Source organism: Anabrus simplex, chromosome 3, assembly GCF_040414725.1.
Source record: "Anabrus simplex isolate iqAnaSimp1 chromosome 3, ASM4041472v1, whole genome shotgun sequence".
NCBI lineage: Eukaryota > Metazoa > Arthropoda > Insecta > Orthoptera > Tettigoniidae > Anabrus > Anabrus simplex.
In genome coordinates this window covers 238,317,632-238,340,311 of record NC_090267.1, presented here as the reverse complement: position 1 = coordinate 238,340,311, position 22,680 = coordinate 238,317,632, and the positions used below count along the sequence as shown (strand labels likewise).

Here is a 22,680-nt window from a genome sequence, read left to right as displayed (position 1 = left end):
GCGTGAATAAGATTATTTATGGCCTAGATTTTAGCGACCTATTTCCCGACTTTACATACCGATTTTCATTAAATTCTCTTCAGCCGTTTTCTAGTGATGCGTGTACATACATACATACATACATACAGACAGACAGACAGACAGACAGACAGACAGAAATTACGAAAAATTAAAAAGTGCATTTCCTTGCTACTATAGACACGACCGATACAGAAATACCATCTTTTTTTAAATTCTGAGCAATGTACAGACAAAACTCTTATTTTATATATATATAGATGTTCGTCTGAGAAATGAAACCTGGACGTGAGATATTTCAGTGCCACTTCGTACCAATCTAGAAACTCATTCTGAATTTGTTGCACTTTTTCTTTCGCCAGACCATTAAGGAGTGGCATTGTTTTTAAACCAGGACAGTCTAACCTAGTCAGCGTACAGTGGCAGACGTATTGTGTGTAGGTGTCAGAAGAGCCGGCGTGGAATGTGAACGGTGGGCAGTAAAGTAATTCGAGAGGGAAGAGGAAGATGATTGGCGTGGATCAATATCGTGTGGCTATTGGAAGATGGCAGATGAAATGGAAAAAGGAGATAGCTAGAAATAAAGGAAGTATAATGGAAACAATAATGATGGACGAGATGATATTGGCGGCAGTGGTGATTATGATACTACTAGCTATAGGAGGAGTAGAGGTAAACCCCGGCCCGACTTCTAGTGACAACATGAACTGGGAAGACGTGGAGGTCATTAGAAAAGTGGTGGAAGAAGTATGCCCGTTTGAGCAGATGAAGAATATGATGAAAGAGCAAATGAAAGAACTTGAGCATATAAGGCGGTGGATACAGGGAAAAACAGACGAGACAATGAGTAGAGTAGAAACCAACGAGAGAGAGAGATCATATCACTCAAGTCAAAAATAAGGGAGATGGAAGGAGAGGTGGTGAAGTTGCGAGCGGAAATTGAAGGCTGTAACCGAGAACGGAGGAAGAAATGCCTATTCATATATGGAGTACCGGAAGACAAAGCAGAAGATAAAGTACTGACAACATACAAAGTTGTGGAAGTCATCCAGAAAATGATGAGAATTAATTTTAGCGAAGTCGATATTGATGATGTAGAAAGGATAGGTAAAAAACGGGTTGATAGACCGATAAAACTGAAGCTATTCTCCACCTTGATGGCGGAAGTAGTGATAAGAGCTGCAGATAACATACGGAACACAAAAATTTGTGTTAAAGAGGACATTGGTAGAGAAAGGGTGAAGAAACATTTGGCCAGGGCTAAATTACAGGGGTTAAGAGCTCATATTAAGGGTCAAAAATTAGTAGTGACCAACGGTATTTGGACTAGAATGTGGACTGCGAAGAAATTACGAGAAATGGAAGATGACAGGAATGACGAAGTGGTAGTGGGAAAGAGAGTGGAGGATAGACAAGCCAGAGACTGTAAAGTGGGGGATGACGGACATGGAGGCAAAGAAATTAACAAGGATAATAAAGTAAAGGAACCAAGCTCACAGCATGAAGGAAGTAACTTGATAGATTTGTTAGCCAAAGCGAACAGGGAGGCATTTGCAGAGATGAGGAGTGTGATAAGGAAGGAAACCAGGGAAGCCTGGGCATCAACGAAGGAGTCCAGGACGGAGGCCAGTGGGAGAGAAGAAAGAAGGTTACAGGGGGAGATTGTGGGAGTAGAAACACAGGACGTAACAAGAGCAAGCAAACGAAGTGAAAACACGACTGGGAAGCAGGAAGAAGAAGCAGCAAGAGGTGCCCTAGTGAGAGGGAGAAGTCTGAGCCTAAGAGAGTTATGGGGCAAAAAGAACAGAGTAGATGAAGGCATACTGACAAGAAGCAAAAAGTTAATGTATAGTGAGAAGTAAATGTCTATATACACGATAATAGTGGAGTGTGTGCGTGTTATTCATAACTATGTTAAGAGTGAGTAAATAGTGAATTAATAGAGGTTGAAGAGTGATCAACAAGAAAGAAATGTAAAGTGTAATAAATTGCGCATCGGTACTACAGGGGAGATAACACGTATTCAGGTTCGCAACATAAGTAGGATATAAGAAAGGTCATTGTCTAAGAGAGAATGTGCTGAGTGCGAACCCGGCCGGAAGTGGAACATTCGGTGGTCTAGTGCAGACTCAGCCTGACACAGCACTGTACTCTGCTCAGTTATATGTTGCCAGTTTTAGTTTCACATTGCCATTAATGCCATACTGTCTATAGATGGAATTACCTTGTTGCAGTAGTTCTTTTAGTCTTCGTTTTACCCCTTTTCTTAATAGCAATATTGAGTTTTTGAGGTTTTGTTTCGATCTGAAAAGATATCAGTGACGCATTGAAATTTTATTATTATTTGCAGTACTATTAGTTTTCGTTTATCCCTGGTCTTAATAGCAATATTGAGATTTTTTGAGGTTTTGTTTTTATCTGAAAAGATAAGTGACTCATTGACATTTGATAATTATTATTTCCAGCAACTTTGATTTTCCACATTTGGTGTTAGCTATGTTTACTTTACGAATATTAGTATATGTGTATAGTATCTTAAGCTGTCTAGGTTGGGCATATTATTTTTCTCCCTTAATGGATCAATAAGGCTTCATCGCTGTAGATCTGGAAGAAAAATAAAGGCTTTACTTTACTTTTAAACCAGGAAACTTGTCTGATATTCTTCCTTCTGTTTCTTAAGTGATTCCATTATAGGATACACCACACATGGTAACAAACTCTTTCTAAAGATACAATTGTACAATGAAATGCGTTTAAAACATTACCAAAAAAAATTGCAAATAACACTCATTTAGGGATATATTTTCATTACCATTTTCAACATAATCGAAAAAGACTGGATTGATACAGGACAATCTTCCCCTATTGAAGTGAAATATGACTTAATGACAGGAAAGTAATTTTGAAATGTCTCTCTATTGCTGGGTAAATACTTAGCCATCTTGTTGGTAGGTGCCTTATTATCTCCCTGTATTCAATGCTGCAAAATTCCTTGAACCATTTTTGAATGACAGGAGAAGTAATTATTCATTTTGCTTACAAAACCTTCAAGTTCAAAACGATGGAATTTGTCACTCGCATGCTCAGCTGTATTGTGGACTTCACGGGCAGAGCAAGGCGAAAGTAATACTTTCATTGTCAAATTGACATTGGCGACGTCAGCCTATCTTTTAATTGACCAAACAGCATCTGCAATTTCACGACTGTAATAATCCAGCAAAACATGCACAATTCCCTTGTCACATTGAAAGTACCTTAATACTATTTGAAACTCTTGACTTGACCATAATTAGATGCGTCTGTCTAAATTTAAATCCAGCCTTCGAAGTCCCTTAAGGACAATGGCCTCCTGCTAAGCAGGGCTTCGCTCGGATAAACTCGTTAGGTGAGCAGTTCTAAAGAATGTGAAAGCATCATGTGGTGCACTTTTCTTGCCTGTTAGTGACACATACAGTACATTTCTAACGTATACATCTTGTCTGTTACGTATTCTTGTTCATATATCTTAGCACATACAAAATTTTAATTTACATTTATACTCTTAGAGGAGTTCTTCAAAGGGTCTTCCATTCTTCTGTCTCTTGCTCTTCTTGTCCACTGTGCACCAGCCTTTTTTTTTTTTTGAACGAATTACCCCATCGGATCCTCTGCCTTCCTACGTTTCTCTTGCCGATTTTAGCATCCCACAATGTTAGCCTGTGTGTCCACCTCTTGTGCTCCATTCTTGCTATGCGGTCTCCCCATTTCCACTTTAATCTGTCCGCTTTTTTGAGTGCGTCTCTTATACCGGTCCTTCTGCGTATCACCTCGTTCCTCATTTTGTCTTTCAGCATGATGAGGATTTTCCTTTCCATCCTGCGTTGGCTGTTTGCTGCGTTTTTCTTTGCTTCGAAGTTAATGACCAGGTTTGGCATCTATAAAGCATTACTGGTAGTACACACTCCTCCAGGTCTGCGGTCTTCATACTTAGCTTTAGGGACTTGTCCTCCTAAAATGAATTTTGGGGACCAGAATTTTTTTCCATGCTTGACCAATCCTCCTTTTAATTTCTTTCTCCATATTGTTGTGGAATGATATGTTCTGGCCCAGGTACGTGTAGTCCTGTCAGGGGCGTAGCCAGGGGGAGGTTACTGGGGGTTAGAACCCCCCCCCCCATTGAACTTTCACAAAAATAAAATAAATAGAAACTGACAGTAAACAATAAACTTCTTTTATGTGATCAAGATAAACTCCCTGCAATCTACTGCTTGTTGAGAGTGTTTGCCACCCTACCTGTCACCACTGCAGCCAGTGAGAGATCATTTTCAACATTAAGACGCCTTAAAACCTACCTCAGAAATACCACAAGTGAAAGTCGACTCAACGGGTTGGCTCCCTTGAACATTCACAGAGACACAGTCGTAAAACCAACAGATGTGTTAAATTTATTTTCTAGGAAGCCTCGAAAATTAGATTTTAGATTGTAAACTGAACATACCGTTTGAGATAAAACTGCTGACCTCGATCATATTGTTCTTGTTCTGTATTTTAAAGTAAGAATTTTGTAGTGTATTGCAATCTGAATATCACATACAGTAATTCACTCTTGTATCAGTATCCTTATGACAGTCATGCATGCGCGTACCAGACACGCACAAGCACAAGCACTTTCATTATGTTATATCTTAATTTTGTAACTGTAACCCCCCCCCCCAGTTGGCCGATCCTGGCTACGCTACTGAGTCCTGTACGTACTCCAATGGTTCACCTTGTATGTGTATGGGTTCTGCTGTTGCATTGGTCAACAGCTTCGTTTTTTTTTATTATTCATGGATAGGCCATTTTCCTTGCTGACCTTGTCTAGTTCCTTTAACATTTGTTCCAAGTCCGATGCTGATTTTGCATGATGTCGTCTGCAAACCGCAGGTGTGTCAGTCTTAGGGCCGGTTCTACCATCTGCTGGTAAAGTGGCTGGCAGCTGCCCGGGAGGTAAACTACCTGGAGGTGTAAATCGGCTGGTACTTTGGCTTGCGTCCAACCACCTCCATGCAAGCGCTAGGTAGCTGCCCGGAGCTAGACACCGATATACGAAGTTGGCTAGACTGATTTTCAGCGACATCTCGCTTTCGAGTGTGGTGCTATCTATCGTCAGATGCATGAAACTCATTTCGATTGTCTTATTTTCCTGTGCTTGCGTTTGCTGATTATCACCAAAAAGCCTAATAAGGGGAGTCTTAAGAGTTATGGACAACGATTTATATCAAGCTTTCATGATTTTAATCTATGATCTTCAATATCAATACCTAATTGGGATTAAAATCTCGAGATTACATTTTCTTACGCCCGTTATAACCTGTCATGTAAGGCAGCGTTTTTGAAAAGTATTCTCGTAGTAGATTGGTCAAGTCGCTCGCTCCGTAATACAAGGTACGCAGGTTTTCATCGTATTCCTAATTTACATTTTAAAAGGTATTTTCGTTCCCTGCCGTTGTTCTTACTCTCTTTTACGCGCTTCCATATACGTAGGCCTATATAAACACACATCTTCTTTACGGACTTATTGCCTTTGAGCATTCTGTCTGCAGGCTTCTGTGAATTGATTAAGTATCTCCTCGGTGCTCTATTTGCAACTAGTTCTGTGACCTCGTTTAGTTCCACATGCTTCCATTTACTGATAAAGCATTTCATTCTAATGTTTAACTTTATGAAGATAAAGTTGGAAGGTACTGTAAATGTAAAGAACTAATCGGGATAAATATCCATCCATAGGAAGAGGAATTCGGGAATGGAATAGTTTCCAATTTCTTCGAAATAATTTACAAGAAAACTATGTAAACAACTAATAGGGAATCTGCTACCTGGGCGACAGTCCTATGTGCTATGAATCATAACATCACTTTCTATAAGTAGCATACATATAAAGCAATTTCCTAGTAGACATTATATTGTGATTAAATATTTCAATGAAATACAGTATTAACAAAAGAACGTACGGAAAGAGGAATACAGATTAACACAACGCTAATAATGGAATTAAAAAAGATTCGTCACAATAAAGACTCGAACCTGCATACCTCATATTACGAAGACAGCGTGTTAGCCATTACTCTACGAGAACACTTAAAATGTTAGGATACATACATTGAGTTATATCTCGTGTCCGAAAACTGAAAAAGTAGATAAAGCCCATTTGAAATGATTTCCAAATAGATTTTAATTTTATATCCTTTTAAAATTTCTTTACGAAAGCTTGACTTATAAAATGTGTTCCCTAAGCTACCGATGCGAGAGGCTGGTGTGACCGTTGCAACACAAGGGAAGCATTAATGTTAAGATCCTGCAATACAATATCGGCCACTGTTACAGTATCATGCTTTTTTCATTATACTAAGCTAATTTAAGTTGTATGTCACCAGAAATACAGCTAATAATGTCCAACTCTCAAAACTTGCCCGGCAGGTAAAGTCTTATCGGGCCCTCGAAGTGGCCGATAAATTACGCGCCGGGTAATTACGATTTATGCTGCCGATTGCGCTACCTGGAGGTGGTGGAACGGAAACATCCTTTTACGCGGAGGGCAAATTACGCGCTACTTTACTAGTAGATGGTAGGACCGGCCCATAGTCCATCTATGTTGATGCCATATTTAGTTTTCCATTTCAGTTTTCTGAACTGGTTTTCTAGCAGGCATGTGAAGAGTTTCGGTCTCCCTGTTTCACACCTCTTCCTAGCTCGAAGCTCCTACCCTTCATCTGTGTCCTGTGTAGACAACCTCGTATTTTTCAGTAGGCCTAATTAAGGACACTTTTTTTTTCTCCGTCCCGTGGAGTAGGGAAAATAATAGTAATCCACCAGCTGTAATAATCACATAACCACATTTCAGTATAATTGTAGTGAAGATAAGGTATAATATATTAGATAGTATCTTGCCAGTTATATTCGTGTTTTTCTTCGTGTACGGCAATCCTTTTGATACTTAAGCATTTAACCAAACGCAGTGTAGTGTAGTGTAGATACATTGTAGTATAGATACAGTACATTTAGATAGTGCCGTATCTTGCCTGCTATATTCGTGTGCTATCTTTCGTGTATATCTATTAGACCGTAATACTAATAATAATTTGTCTAAGCATTTAGTTTCGTTGGTAATCTTTGAGTACAGTAGTTCTTGCAAATTTCATTTCTGTTGTGCTTAGTAGTGACATACGGTACGGTACCGATATCGTAATTAGGATACGTCTGAAAGTAGTTTAAAAATTACTGTAGTGTACTGTACAGTAGTATACGAGTAATATCCTATTAGAATTTAGTGTGCTTATTTTATTATTGTAAAATATTTGTGTAGTACTGGTGTAGTAGAGGTATCCGTAGAAACTCTTACTAAAATATTGTTGAAATTAGGATAGGCTTAATTGCAGTTTGGAATTGTGTAGTTCTTGTGTATTACTTTCTATATTCAGTAATTAACAGCAGCTTTTATCCTGTTAGGGGTTGTAGGATTTTAAAAAAATAGAGCACGACTAAGTAGTATTGTAGTGTAGTCGTATATTAATTACCTTATTGTTGTGTACTATCCCAGACAATATATCCCTCCGTTCATTTATTTTTTTGCAAATAAGTTATTTTATTTTTTAATTTAAAAATTTTCCCCCGTAAAGAATGGCTAAGGAGCGCGAGTGTACTTATTGTGGGTGTGGTGAGGCATTGAGGGGAATGAGGGAGGAGTTGGAAAGTTTGAGGGAGATAATTAGGATTCTCACAGAAGACAGGAAGGAAGATAGAACTCCCTCAAACAATGTACAGGTTACGGTAGGTGTACAAGAGGGAGGGGAAGGAAAGGGAGGAGTTGTAGAAGACAGGTGGTCTAATGTTCTAAGGGGAAGGAGATTGCAGGCCAAGGGCTCTATTCAGGATCAGAATTCAGGACAGGTGTCTGTGCAAAATCGGTACGAGTCACTCCAGGTAGAACAACAGAGGGAAGATGAGGGACAGGGAACTGTTGCTGAGATGCATGGATGTAGGAGGAAGGGAAACAGTAGGAAAGGGAAAGGTAGAGTAGAGGATAGGAAAAGACAGGTGGAACAGGGTCATGGGAAGGAGAAAAGGGAGGAGGAAGTAGCTACTGCAGCTATCAGGAAATATAGGGCTGACCAGGAGGGGAGGGGATCAAATGAGGTGGGTAGGGTTGAGGCTCTGGTCATGGGGGATTCCATCGTTAGACACGTGGGGAAAGTGTGTGTGGAGGAAAGGGAACCAGGGTAGAATGTTATCCAGGAATTAGGTTGAGGCAGATGTTGAGGAAAGTAGAAGAGAGGGAGGAGGGGAAGGAGAAGGTGGTAGTGTTTCACGTTGGTACCAACAACGTAAGGCAAGCTGATATAAGTACCAACATAGTTGGAGATGTGTGGGATCTGGTAAATGCAGCACGGGTGAAGTTTAAGAAAGCGGAGATTGTTATTAGTGGAATACTGTGTAGGAGGGATACTGACTGGAGGGTGATTGGGGATTTAAATGAGACTATGGAGTGGGTATGTGGGAAACTGGGAGTGAAATTTCTAGATCCTAATGGGTGGGTAGGAGATAGGGATCTGCGCTCGGATGGCCTTCATTTAAACCGCAGTGGTACGTATAAGTTAGGAAATTTGTTTGGAAGGGTAATAGGGAGGTACATTCAGGGAAACGGGATGGCCTAGGGAGCGGTGATAAGGGAACAGGGAACTGGAAATCAAGTAGGGATGAAATAAAATTGTTAGTGTTGAACTGTAGAAGTATTGTAAAGAAAGGAATAGAAATAAGTAATTTAATAGATATATATTTACCAGATATTGTAATAGGAGTTGAATCATGGCTGAGAAATGATATAATGGATGCAGAAATTTTCTCACGGCACTGGAGTGTGTATCGTAGAGATAGGATAGGAAAGGTGGGAGGGGGAGTTTTCATTCTGGTGAAAGAAGAATTTGTAAGCTACGAAAAAGTTAAAGATGAGACACATGAAATTCTAGGTGTAAGGCTCATTTCTAAAGATAATAGGCAACTTGATATATTTGGAGTGTACAGATCGGGAAAGGATAGCACTGATGCGGATTCGGAATTATTTGATAGGATAGTCAGCTATGTGGGAAACGACATGGAAAGAAATGTGATTGTAGCAGGAGATCTGAATTTGCCAGATGTCAATTGGGAAGGAAATGCGAACGACAGGAAGCATGACCAACAAATGGCAAATAAGTTAATATGGGAAGGACAGCTAATTCAGAAAGTGATGGAACCAACCCGAGGGAAAAATATCCTGGATGTGGTGCTGATAAAACCAGATGAGCTCTATAGGGAAACTGAAGTAATAGATGGTATTAGTGATCATGAAGCTGTTTTTGTGGTAGTTAAAAATAAATGTGATAGAAAGGAAGGTCTTAAAAGTAGGACTGTTAGGCAGTACCATATGGCTGATAAAGCAGGTATGAGGCAGTTTCTAAAAAGTAACTTTGATCGGTGGAAAACGGTAAATAAAAATGTAAACAGACTCTGGGATGGGTTTAAAGAAATTGTTGAGGAATGCGAAAACAGGTTTGTACCTTTAAGGGTGGTAAGGAATGGTAAAGACCCACCTTATTATAATAGAGAAATAAAGAGACTAAGAAGGAGGTGCAGACTGGAAAGAAATAGAGTTAGAAATGGCTGTGGAAGTAAGGAGAAATTGAAGGAACTTACTAGAAAATTGAATCTAGCAAAGAAGGCAGCTAAGGATAACATGATGGCAAGCATAATTGGCAGTCATACAAATTTTAGTGAAAAATGGAAGGGTATGTATAGGTATTTTAAGGCAGAAACAGGTTCCAAGAAGGACATTCCAGGAATAATTAATGAACAAGGGGAGTGTGTATGTGAGGATCTTCAAAAGGCAGAAGTATTCAGTCAGCAGTATGTAAAGATTGTTGGTGACAAGGATAATGTTGAGATAGAGGAAGAGACTAAGGCCAAAGAAGTAATAAAATTTACATATGATAACAATGACATTTACAATAAGATACAAAAGTTGAAAACTAGAAAAGCGGCTGGAATTGATCAGATTTCTGGGGATATACTAAAGACAATGGGTTGGGATATAGTACCATATCTGAAGTACTTATTTGATTATTGTTTGGTCGGAGGAGCTATACCAGATGAACGGAGAGTTGCTATAGGAGCCCCTGTGTATAAAGAAAAGGGTGATAGACATAAAGCTGAAAATTACAGGCCAGTAAGTTTGACATGCATTGTATGTAACCTTTGGGAAGGCATTCTTTCTGATTATATTAGACATGTTTGTGAAATTAATGACTGGTTCGATAGAAGGCAATTCGGTTTTAGGAAAGGTTATTCCACTGAAGCTCAACTTGTAGGATTCCAGCAAGATATAGCAGATATCTTGGATTCTGGAGGTCAAATGGACTGTATCGCGATTGACATGTCTAAAGCATTTGATAGGGTGGATCATGGGAGACTACTGGCAAAAATGAGTGCAATTGGACTAGACAAAAGAGTGACTGAATGGGTTGCTATATTTCTAGAAAATAGATCTCAGAGAGTTAGAGTAGGTGAAGCTTTGTCTGACCCTGTAATAGTTGAGAGGGGAGTTCCTCAGGGCAGTGTTATCGGACCTTTATGTTTTCTTATATATATAAATGATATAAGTAAAGGAGTGGAATCGGATGTAAGGCTTTTTGCGGATGATGTTATTCTCTATAGAGTGATAAATAAGTTACAAGATTGTGAGCAACTGCAACGTGACCTCGAAAATATTGTGAGATGGACAGCAGACAATGGTATGTTGATAAACGGGGCTAAAAGTCAGGTTGTGAGTTTCACAAATAGGAAAAGTCCTCTCAGTTTTAATTACTGCGTTGATGGGGTGAAAGTTCCTTTCGGGGATCATTGTAAGTATCTAGGTGTTAATATAAGGAAAGATCTTCACTGGGGTAATCACATAAATGGGATTGTAAATAAAGGGTACCGATCTCTGCACATGGTTATGAGGGTGTTTAGGGGTTGTAGTAAGGATGTAAAGGAGAGTGCATATAAGTCTCTGGTAAGACCCCAACTAGAGTATGGTTCCAGTGTATGGGACCCTCACCAGGATTACGTGATTCAAGAACTGGAAAAAATCCAAAGAAAAGCAGCTCGATTTGTTCTGGGTGATTTCCGACAAAAGAGTAGCGTTACAAAAATGTTGCAATGTTTGGGTTGGGAAGAATTGAGAGAAAGAAGACGAGCTGCTCGACTAAGTGGTATGTTCCGAGCTGTCAGCGGAGAGATGGCGTGGAATGACATTAGTAGACGAATAGGTTTGAATGGCGTCTATAAAAGTAGGAAAGATCACAATATGAAGATAAAGTTGGAATTCAAGAGTACAATCTGGGGCAAATATTCATTTATAGGAAGGGGAGTTAGGGATTGGAATAACTTACCAAGGGAGATGTTCAATAAATTTCCAATTTCTTTGAATTCATTTCGGAAAAGGCTAGGAAAGCAACAGATAGGGAATCTGCCACCTGGGCGACTGCCCTAAATGCAGATCAGTATTGATTGATTGCATTATTTTTGCCCGGCTGATTTCGTAGATTTTTGCTAAAAGTCTGATATCGTTTCTGAATGTTTTGGTTCTCTAGAGCTTGTAGGTCATACTTGTGGTCCACGCAGTCAAAGGCTTTGTTATAGTGTACACACGCTATATACACCTTGAGTTTGAACTCTTGCAGTTTTTCAATGAGTTTGTTTACTGTTTGTAGACACAGAAAAAACATATTTTTCTCTACCAGTTCTTTGGTATGTTCTTGTACAGAAAAAGGCGCAAATACATTGGTAACAATGTTGCTTTGGTCCGTCCTAGAGATATACTTTTTCCTATTTTTGAGTCTGGAAATATTACTGGGACTAGTTTAGAGTCACAATCGTAATAACGATAAGGCACGTTGTGAATAACATTTGACCGGGCGAGTTAGCCGTGCGGCTGTAAGCTTGCATCCGGGAGATAGGTGGTTCGAATCCCACTGTCGGCAGCCGTGGTTTTCCGTGGGTTCCCATTTTCACACCAGGCAAATGCTGGGGTTGTACCTTAAGGCCACGGCCGCTTCTTTCCAATCCTAGGCCTTTCCTCTCCCATCGTCGCCACAAGACATATGCAGAGGTGCCAACTATTACGGATTGTCCGTAATAATTACGGATTTCACCTCACGATTACGGAATTACGGTCAAAGGGGAAATTATTACGGAAAAGCAGACATCACGAAAAAATAATTTTGAACGGTAAAAATAAAAGGAAAAATGTTCAATCCTTTCGAGCCTTTCTCCTAAATCGTCCTCGTTTCAATGCTTGTGAGTTGGCAACGATACTTATTCGATCGTGACTTCCTTTGCTACCCACAAGCGCTGTAAAATTCATTGTGAATGAAGGAGCTCAGGCGCTGCCCTTCTCCACTATAAATCCTTCAGTAATGTCGTTTTTGCTGTGTTAAGTGTACCTGGAAAGAAGTAAGGCCTACATTAAGCACATCAGCACTGGAATCGCGTATGGTTCAGAGGACGAAAATACCATCACAGTGGGAAGGATGCTTAAAGAAAAACTACGCTGAAAAGCAGCTGCTGCGTGAGAAACAACCTATCACAGAACTGACAGGTTGTGTGCACATGTTATTGTGTAATATGGTATACTTTCGAATAGATTGCTAGAGGGAAGGACAAAGGGGGTGTCATTATCGACAAGGAAGGAGCATGCTTTGGACTTGACTCGAAATTCTTCTCGGGGGCGGAGGACGATTACTGATAATCCACTTCAAAGGTTGGCACCTCTGCATATGTGTCGGTGCGACGTAAAGCTACTAGCTAGAATTAGAATAACATTTGTCACTTCTGAATCAGCCACTTTCTCGTGATGGGTGGTACAAGAACTGGAACCCAAAAATGATATCGTCTTATTATGAAGGGACAAACTGGCTACTTTCTGATGTTCTTGGCATTTGTTGTGTCTTGTCACGTCGTAAAAACCTCCATGAGAAATATGTCTTCTTGCAAAATTTACAAAACGCCTTGTGGACGTTACTTCGCTCAGGAGATAAGTATTGCGCGTTGGTTTCCCACTTTGCATTATATGTAGCCTACATACTCGTTTATTTTTCCCTTTTTCCTTCTCTGGTTTAAATGATGGCTTTATTTTTTGTGACGAAGTAAAACTACAGTTATCACTATCCGACGCCGCACCCATTTCAAAAATCACAAAAATTTAAGAAAAACGCCAGTTAATAAAACACGAGTAACGTGCTTCTTTGCACGTTCAAAGATCATACTGTAAATACTGAATGCAATCACATTGCTGCCTGGGAGACTGATTACCTCGGATCGAGTAGGGGTATTTCTGTCGCCTTGACAAAGAATACTGCAATGTATTCGAAACGCCGGCAAACTGTACGTAATGTACAGAAAACAACACGGTTCAACCCGGAAAAGAAATAAATAATTCTACACACCGTGGAAGCTTCACTTCTAAGATAAATAAAAGTCGGGTTATTTGAAGCATTGTTTATCTGACTTCAAGAAAATGCGACAATGGTAGTAACCACTCATAAGATCGAGATGGTCTACCACAAGTAGCGATTAGTGTCTCTGAAGATCTCCACTCGCGCCCCGTTCGTTACAGACAGATATATTCGCTAATGTGTCTATTCTCAACTGAGCGTCACTCCTCAATTATGGTACACATTGCTGGCTGATCTGACTACATTTACTTCGCGACATTTACTGCTTCTAATAACTGCACGTGAGCTAATTATGGTACAATGATCATTAGTTCTCTATGCGTAATATCTCGCTGCGCAGTGACGATTTGCAGATAACGTAACCCGGTCTTTAAAAGTTAAATTCATTTATTTAGCCTGAAAATTATATTATTTGTATTCACTCCTTCGCTGAATACTGATCTCGGTATCATACATGTCCAACATACAATAATTGTAGCTCTACATAATAACACTTGGGCTGCACTATGAAATACATAAACCTATGGCCGACACAGAATAACGTATGACTGAACAGACTCAATAACTTGAATAGAATGGATATTGGCAGGCAAGGGGAAGCTCCTTTTTTAGCAGATCGGTGGAGTTCGTCCTGGAAGTTGAAAGCTCCTCCCATTTTAACACAATCGCTCCGCTAGTAATAAACTTCCAGAGTCAAATGGATATTCAAATTATAGAACTTTATACCCTCTATCGACTGATCTATTTTTATCCAAATCGCATCGCAGGTTTGATAGTAATTGCTAAAGCATTCTTTGACTTTTTTGGTGCGTGATGGCGGGGGTAACGGGGGCTTTCCGCTTTGTGTCACGAACACTCCCAAAGACATCTGGCATCCATCACTGTTGTGTTATCTAAATGCGTCATTAGGATTGAGTTCGAGAAGTAACTCATATCTATATTATGAAATACGGTAAATTAGGCGGAGTTAAGTGATTCCTTTCATATACTTCTCCTGGGCTTGTAACGAAATTTATTATTATTATTATTATTATTATTATTATTATTATTATTATTATTATTATTATTATTATTATTATTATTATTATTATTATTGCTGCTTAGTCCGCGAAATTTATTGGGGTGGTATCCAAGAAATAGGGGGAAAACTGGCGGTAATATCTAGTTCTTGAGTTGAAACACTGTTAAATTAACCATGCCTTCTGGTACAGGCAGCCTTCTGAGAGTAGCGTCTCCCTTGCATTATCGAGGTGGCAACACCAAGGTCGCGCTTACTCACAGCTTCTCCCTCTCTGTACGCGTAACTAGCGCACTTCCCTCCGAGCTCGTGCAGCGTCGTTCTTATCCCGGACTGGGCGTAAAAATGCTGTTGCAACCAAAAACTTCATAGAACGGTGCGGAAAATGGCACATACGTCTTACTGGGCTTCATGACATGTCCATTAACGGTTTCAGTAAGTACCTAGGTGTTAATATAAGGAAAGATCTTCATTGGGGTAATCACATAAATGGGATTGTAAATAAAGGGTGCAGATCTCTGCATACAGTTATGAGGTTGTGTAGGGGTTGTAGTAAGGATGTAAAGGAGAGGGCATACAAGTCTCTTGTAAGACCCTAAATAGAGTATGGTTCCAGTGTATGGGACCCTCGCCAGGATGACTTGATTCAAGAACTGGAAACAAATCAAAGAAAAGCAGCTCGATTTGTTCTGGGTGATTTTCGACAAAAGAGTAGCGTTACAAAGATGTCAAAGTTTGGATTGGGAAGACTTGGGAGAAGACGAGCTTCTCGACTAAGTGGTATGTTCCGAGCTGTCAGTGGAGAGATGGCGTGGAATGACAGTAGTATACGAATAAGTTTGAGTGGTGTTTTTAAAAGTAGGAAAGATCACAATATGAAGATAAAGTTGGAATTTAAGAGGAAAAGTCGGGGGAAATATTCGTTTATAGGAAGGGGAGTTAGATATTAGAATAACTTACCAAGGGAGATGTTCAATAAATTTCCAATTTCTTTTAAATCATTTAAGAAAAGGCTAGGAAAATAATATAGGGAATCTGCCACCTTGGCGACTGCCCTAAGTGCAGATCAGTATTGATTGATTGATTGATTGATTGATTGATTGATTGATTGATTGATTGATTGATTGATTGATTTAAGAGAAAGAAGCCGTATCTTCTGGTACAAAGTTATATAGGACGGTTCTCGAACCCTGAAGCACAGTTTACAATTTATACCTTACAAACACCATTTACAGGGCCAGGAGATGACATTAATGTTTGTAGACAAACACCACTGACACTTGAAGCAACAAATATATTCTGCTTTAAGAACTTAAGAAGCTAATACCTTCGCTACCCCTATCTGATAAGGAAGCTACTTTCTAGGTGTGAATCATTCGATCCACAATGTTCTACAGGAGCCGAAGCCCATACTACATGGCCAGAAATAGGAAAGAAAGACATTGCTTAACAAGAAAGGCCAAGAACAAAATATGAATAATCGAATAATTATCAAGCACTCCAACGTTTAAGACCAAAGAAACACCTAACAGGGCATAAGGCCCGATGACACAGTGGATAAGCCATACTACTCGGTGACTAAGGAAAACATTTAATGTCCGAAAGGAAGGTAGAAGAATTTAGTAAACTGAAAAACTTAAGTCACCCAAAGACAAAATTGAAGAAGGGATACGAGGGTACACACTCATGTGTTCTTACATATTACAAAGTCCCCATTAGGTGGGATTACTTTTAAGGCCTACGACGGCCTAGAAAAACCTACATTTTAAGTTTAAATCAAAATAGAAAGTCGTACATTAAAGTAAACACAGGTCGACCTAACCGTTACAAGGTAAGGGGGAATGCTGGGATCTTCCCTTTATCCACACATAGATCACATAGTTTGATAAAATTTCTGCTTTTACCTTGTGATGCCACCTTCTCACTCCAGTCCCCGCCTCAGCATCTCTCGAGGGAGAGCACATCAGTTACGTAGAACACTCAAAGATTCAATGCAGATAGACATCTTACGAGGGGAACCCACCTAGCGTAACTACCCGATTTTCCAGAAATTTCGGTCGGTGAAAGAGAGATCGAAATAAGCGAACACATGTTTCGACTTATCCGTAGACACTCGACCGTTTTCGGGAAAATAACTGTCGAAGTTTATGACATGCTTTACTTGGCTGTTTGCGCGTAGCAAGTTCAACCGACGCGGTAGCGCAGTGGCTTTCGCCGCGACCTCAACTTTACGCCCCGTGTTCAAATCCCGATGAATTTGGTTCTTTTTTTATTTATTTTGCCCACTGACTATTACTACACGAATGGTTTTGTTCAATGTATTTTGAAATATCGTTGTCCTTTCTTTGTCTGTTAGTGTTCTGTCTGGAAAATGAATTTTTTAACATCAATTGTTCCACACTTATTGCACAGCAAAGAGATCTCATCACGACTAGACGCGATGCAAATGCAATAAAAATCCACGCGTTGATCCATAATCAGTTGCAATCGCCCGTTTTTTAACAAATGATCTGCTATGGGTGATTTGTCGCAAACTTATTGCTAGCACGTGAAATCTTCAGTAATGTTAACGACGTTTCTTTCCCGACTGACATTCCCTCACTGAAATTTAACTGTGGTAAACCTGCCTTCGAGCGATGCTCGTGGTGTGCCAAATTTCTATGTTTCGAATGTTTCTGCGACCGGTATCATCCAAGGGAATGCACCGTATTTCTCTGAAGCGTTAATATAAGAATGAACTTACAAAACATTGTATTATCTGAAAAATGCCATATATATACTGTGTATACATATATATACTATAGTGCATTTTTCTAAAAACGTTTTTTTAGGGGTACTCTCAGATGTAGTCGACAAAACATCACGATCTTGCAATTTTCGGCAATTATGCACAGTCCGGTTATCACTTTTCGGTCTGATATGTTTATAGAAAAATGATTACGCTATTTTATTTGTTGTCAACATGTCAAGGTGGTAACTGCACTCAGTATTTCTAATCATTTTACATTTTAAAATTAAGTGGCAGTGTCTCATTTTGCTGGCCTGCTTACAGTAAATTCCACGCTGGTAAAAGAGGCGGATCACTGCCATCTTCATGCTTCCTGGCCTTGTTTTTCGTGTCGGTCACCAGTTGTCTTCATTTCAGGAATCATGGATTCATGTAATCCAGAGGTTTGAAAATTCTTAGTGGAGGGCCAGCCAACTTGATGAACATAAGATTTGCTACTGTATTTAGATGCAATGATGCTCTTGTTGGAGTCATGATCAAGTTCATTTGTGAGAAGCCTCTTGCATATTCACTTGTCGAAATTGGGATGCTGCTCATAGTGTTAATAAGGGGCATGAGAGACATTGGGCACTTCTTCTCAGCAAGGTATTCACGGAAACCTCTTAAGATTTGTCTTTCATTGCGTTTAAAACGTTTACACAAGTTTCTTATTTCTGCTTCTCCATCAGTTACATCAGGATTTTCCGGCCAAATGATAGTGTCCAAAACTGTAGCCAGTTCTGGGATTTCAATGTCTTCTGATATTAAAAGGTGGTTCTCCTTACGCCTGCCCAGGCAACTCAGAACTTCACAGCATCAATTCGATTCCATTTCATGCTCCTATTCCGAGATTCACGCCTTTGAACATTAACAGTGCTTCTGCTTCCAAGGCTTCAGTGTAGTAGGGGCGATGTTTAGTCTTTCTTTCAGAACACCTTCATTTGCTGGCCTATCTTCTTATAGGCTGAATAAATTGTTATGTCACGAATTTTCAAGTCAACACTAAGTTCTGCCAACTCTTGAAGAGCATCACACATCATTGCAAGGTCTAACATAAACTCGACATTGGTTTTGCGTTTAAGGAGTCCTCCATACATGGCTTGCTCAGTTTTGTCTCTTTTGGGATCATCTTTGGCACTCTTTGAAATGTGCCACTACAACTTCAGAATTTTTCCACGCAGCTGAGATTGCTCGAAGGCTAGAAGCAACCCTCCTTGTGTCTAGAATCCTTCCAATTTTAGGAGTATGGTTTCAAGTTCCGCTGCATGAGCTTTCAATTCCCTGGCATTTTTGGTGACTGGTGGTCAACTATATACAGTTTATGAAGTAATGATTTGTAGTGGTTTACAGGAAATCGACTCACAACATCACCTACGGAAAGCTCTAGCCTGTGATTGACACATTGCCAGAACAAAACACTGGGAAATTGATGCTTTATTAAAGCAGTTACTCCCTTTTTTTCCCCACCATTACTGGAACCCCATCAGTTGAGACTGCAACAAGATTATGTTGCAGAAACTCATCACTGAACCCCAGTACTTCCCAGTAAGTCATCAATGCATATACCTTCAGCAATGACATCTCGCAATTCGAAATTTCCAGAAAAATGTTGGTTGGTTGATCCATATCTTGAAGTATTGTCCTCAGGTACACTATCAATGATGACAGCTGACTGAGTGTGGTACTTTCATCTATAAGGAAAGCAATTTTACTATTCCCATGCGCTATCATATTTGCTACCTTATTTCTCATTTCTGTTGTGATATGAGAAACAATATGTATGTTAAATTCAAAAAAGGCTTTCACAGCCGCAGATCTAAAAATCACAGGAATAGAACCAGCTTTTGGGTGGTTAGGCCGTGTGCATTATGCAGAGTTTCGTCCAGACGTGCCATTTGGACTCATCAGCTGGAATGGCACGCCCCTCCAGGACTCTGCTTAGCAGTGGCAGACCAAACTGTGTGGCCCCGCCGTGTTAGCAAATCAAGTTTGCTAACCTGCTAAAGGAGAAATGACTTCTCCATTTAAAAAATGCTCCCCCATTGGAGATACAAATTCAAAAAAGGCTTTCACAGCCGCAGATCTAAAAATCACAGGAATAGAACCAGCTTTTGGGTGGTTAGGCCGTGTGCATTATGCAGAGTTTCGTCCAGACGTGCCATTTGGACTCATCAGCTGGAATGGCACGCCTAACCACCCAAAAGCTGGTTCTATTCCTGTGATTTTTTTTTTTTTTTTTTTTAATATGTATGTTAGTTGAATGAAGAATGCGGCCCGTATTAACGCCATTCAACTTCTGCACGTCAATTTTCAAATCGTGGAAAGCTTGATTTTTCTTAACTACTTTATATGATGTTCGAAATACATTGGCAGTTATTTTCTTTCTTTTCCGAAAGCCTTAGTGCATTCAGTTTCCAAAGTTTTCAGTTTTCTTTTTAGTATTTTAACTGCAGCCAAGTTTCTTATTATTTACCGCCAACCACTCGTACTTGGTGCAAAATTCCAGATTTTTCTCTAAATCCCAGCATTCGGGAATGTCTTCCGTCTCATTGTTATACGCGGCTGAAAGCTCTTTGTTGTGATCTTTTGCATCACCACACGACACTGTTGGCGTTTCCCCGTCATTGTTTACGTTCGGATCATTAACTTTGAGCTTTTTCGATGCCTGGGTGGATGTAAAATAGTTCGTTATTTTCTTCACCGTTCAAAACTAACTACAATACACACACAAAATACCTAACAACCTAACTCATCACCAAACACTAGCTTACGCGCTCATAAGAACGAAACGTCCTTTTTCACGATTGTTAGAGTATGTAAGTTACCGTCAAATCGTTTCCGTTCATGTGTTCAGATTACCAACACAGTCTAATACTTTCTTTGCCTTCTTTAAAGTTACACACGCCGTAAAAAAATCAAAATCAAATGACGAAAGCCACGCCGCTTTTGAATGCAAACCACACAATAAATCACATACCGGTACTCAAGAAAATTGAAAGGCACCGGTTTCACATCAGACAGAAGCCAGCGATCATAAGTTCTCCTACATTAACTGTACAGCGAACATACGACACTAAACTACTTATTTTTGCCTAAACGAGTAAAATTTCTTCCAATAAGGCAGCCATTACATAGCTTCAGTCGAGCGGATAATAATGTGGCATAATGTTTCGATTCTGCTGCTTATTGCCGACCGAGAGAAAGTGATTCGATAGGTCAAGTTAAATCGAAGATTACTCGAAATCTTCTCCAGCTGTTGTTAACAGCACGTTGACGCCAGCTGATAGATGAACTTTCAAGTCGGAAGTTATATAGATAGAAATGTATCAATATTTTGTAACAGTCTTCAAATGTTTAAGGGGCACGCATACCCCTGCGTTCCCCCTGAAAAAATCTATATATAAGAAATCATCTCTTTTTTACCGCTTTCTCCACACCTGTGGGGTCGGGGGCCGCGAACTGTGTCGCACATGTGGATGTGGCCCTGTTTTACGGCCGGTTGCCCTTTGTGACGCCAACCCTATATGGAGTTACACAATCACTATTCCGTGTTTCTGTGGTGGTTGCTAGTGTAGTGTGTGAATATGAAGAGGAAATTGTTGGGACAAACACAAACACCCTGTCCCCGAGCCAGAAGAATTAATCAGATTCGATTAAAATCACCGACCCGGCCGGGAATAGAAATCGGGATCTTCTGAACCGAAGGTCTCAACGCTGACCATTCAGCCGATGAATCGGACCCTATATATAATAAATACATAACACTTATTGTGAAATCCATTTGTAATTTTACAATCACCATAACGCCCTTGTATCCACTAACTTGTAAAAAACATTCGTGAAATAGTAGCCGCTGTGCCACCGCGTCATTTGTAGGCTAGTTGTTACGCTCTAAAAGGCACATAAAATACGTCGGATACTTCGACCGTCATTTTCTCGGAGACGGTCGAGTGTCTACAGATAAGCCGAAACATGTGGTAGCTTATTTCGGCCCCTCTTTTCGGGTTCCCCTGGTTAGCTCAAAAAACTCGCAGTATTTATAGAGAGGGCTGATATTTCAAGAACAATGATGTACCATAATATATTTTCTTATTGGTGGAATTTAATGTGGTAAGGCAAATTTTAATTGGGTGAGAAACGTTGGAACAGTGGTAATAACTCCAAAATAATCAAAAGTGATCAGGTTACTAAACCTCCAAATGTAAACATTGTCGATAATTAGTTACAGTACATAACACAAGGTAGCACTGGAAAGTTGCTGCTAGAGAGCTATCGTCCAAACACAAAGAACTTCTTGGATATGGAATAGTTCAAACACTTCTTAATAGGTAACACCACAGTCAGAGATATGGTGGCAGTTAAAACGTAGGGAGAGACCTATCTAATAATGCATCAACAAGCACAGTCCCTGTGGTGCTCTGCTTATCCAAAACAATGTGCACTCTCTTTTGCACTTATGCCATGGATGCTAACAAAGGCCTGTCGACAAACAGCTTGAATTTGCATACTAGCTCTGTTTACAATTTCCGATTTTTTTACTGCAATTTCAACCAAGCCGTTGTGAAGGTAAGCAATAACTTACGGAAAATTATATTGATAACTTTTCAATCCCCAGCTTTTCAACTTTTATTACGATACTTGCAGGGCGATCCCATGGTGTGTACAGGGACTCTCTCCTTCATATATCTTGACACATAGAATCCGTCAGAGTTTAGTTTGGTGATTGTTCCTCACTCATTCTTAGTTTATATGAACGTGCATGCAGCCCTAACAACAGTTCCACAAACCTCACTGAATACTAAACAAGTGCAAACTGGCATATAAACTGGAAGACTGGTGGCACAATGAAGGGAGATGGAAGAAGGAATTCCTCAGAACATGCTTGCCTGTTCGCATGTCACATTTTGTCGCACGGACAGCGGAGTAAAGACAAACCAGCCACCGAGCTCGATAGCTGCAGCCGCTTAATTGCGGCCAGTATCCAGTATCCGGGAGATCGTGGGTTCGAACCCCACTGTCGGCAGCCCTGAAGATGGTTTTCCGTGGTTTCCCATTTTCACACCAGGAAAATGCTGGGGCTGTACCTTAATTAAGGCCACAGCCGCTTCCTTCCCGCTCCTAGCCCTTCCCTGTCCCATCGTCGCCATAAGACCTATCTGTGTCGGTGCAACGTAAAGCAAATAACAAAAAAAAGACAAACCAAACATAGATCGGATCAAATTGTAAGAAAACTAAGGTTTTCATGTCATCAGTCTTTTAACACTAAAAGTTCATTTCTGTGGAAATGTTGAATCTTTTTTAGTAAAGAAGTTTTATCGAACTAAAGAGCACAGATTGGACCACAAGAGCAATAATTAGATTGATTTTAATTTTTTAGCTGTATTCTG

General features: G+C 39.9%; 1 protein-coding gene across 1 annotated transcript in view; it reads left to right on the top strand.

Annotated features, from left to right (window-relative positions):
- Positions 1-22,680, top strand: part of Ras64B (ras-like protein 2) — a 195,860-nt gene that overhangs the window by 151,294 nt on the left and 21,886 nt on the right. The gene's annotated exons all lie outside the window — the stretch shown is intronic.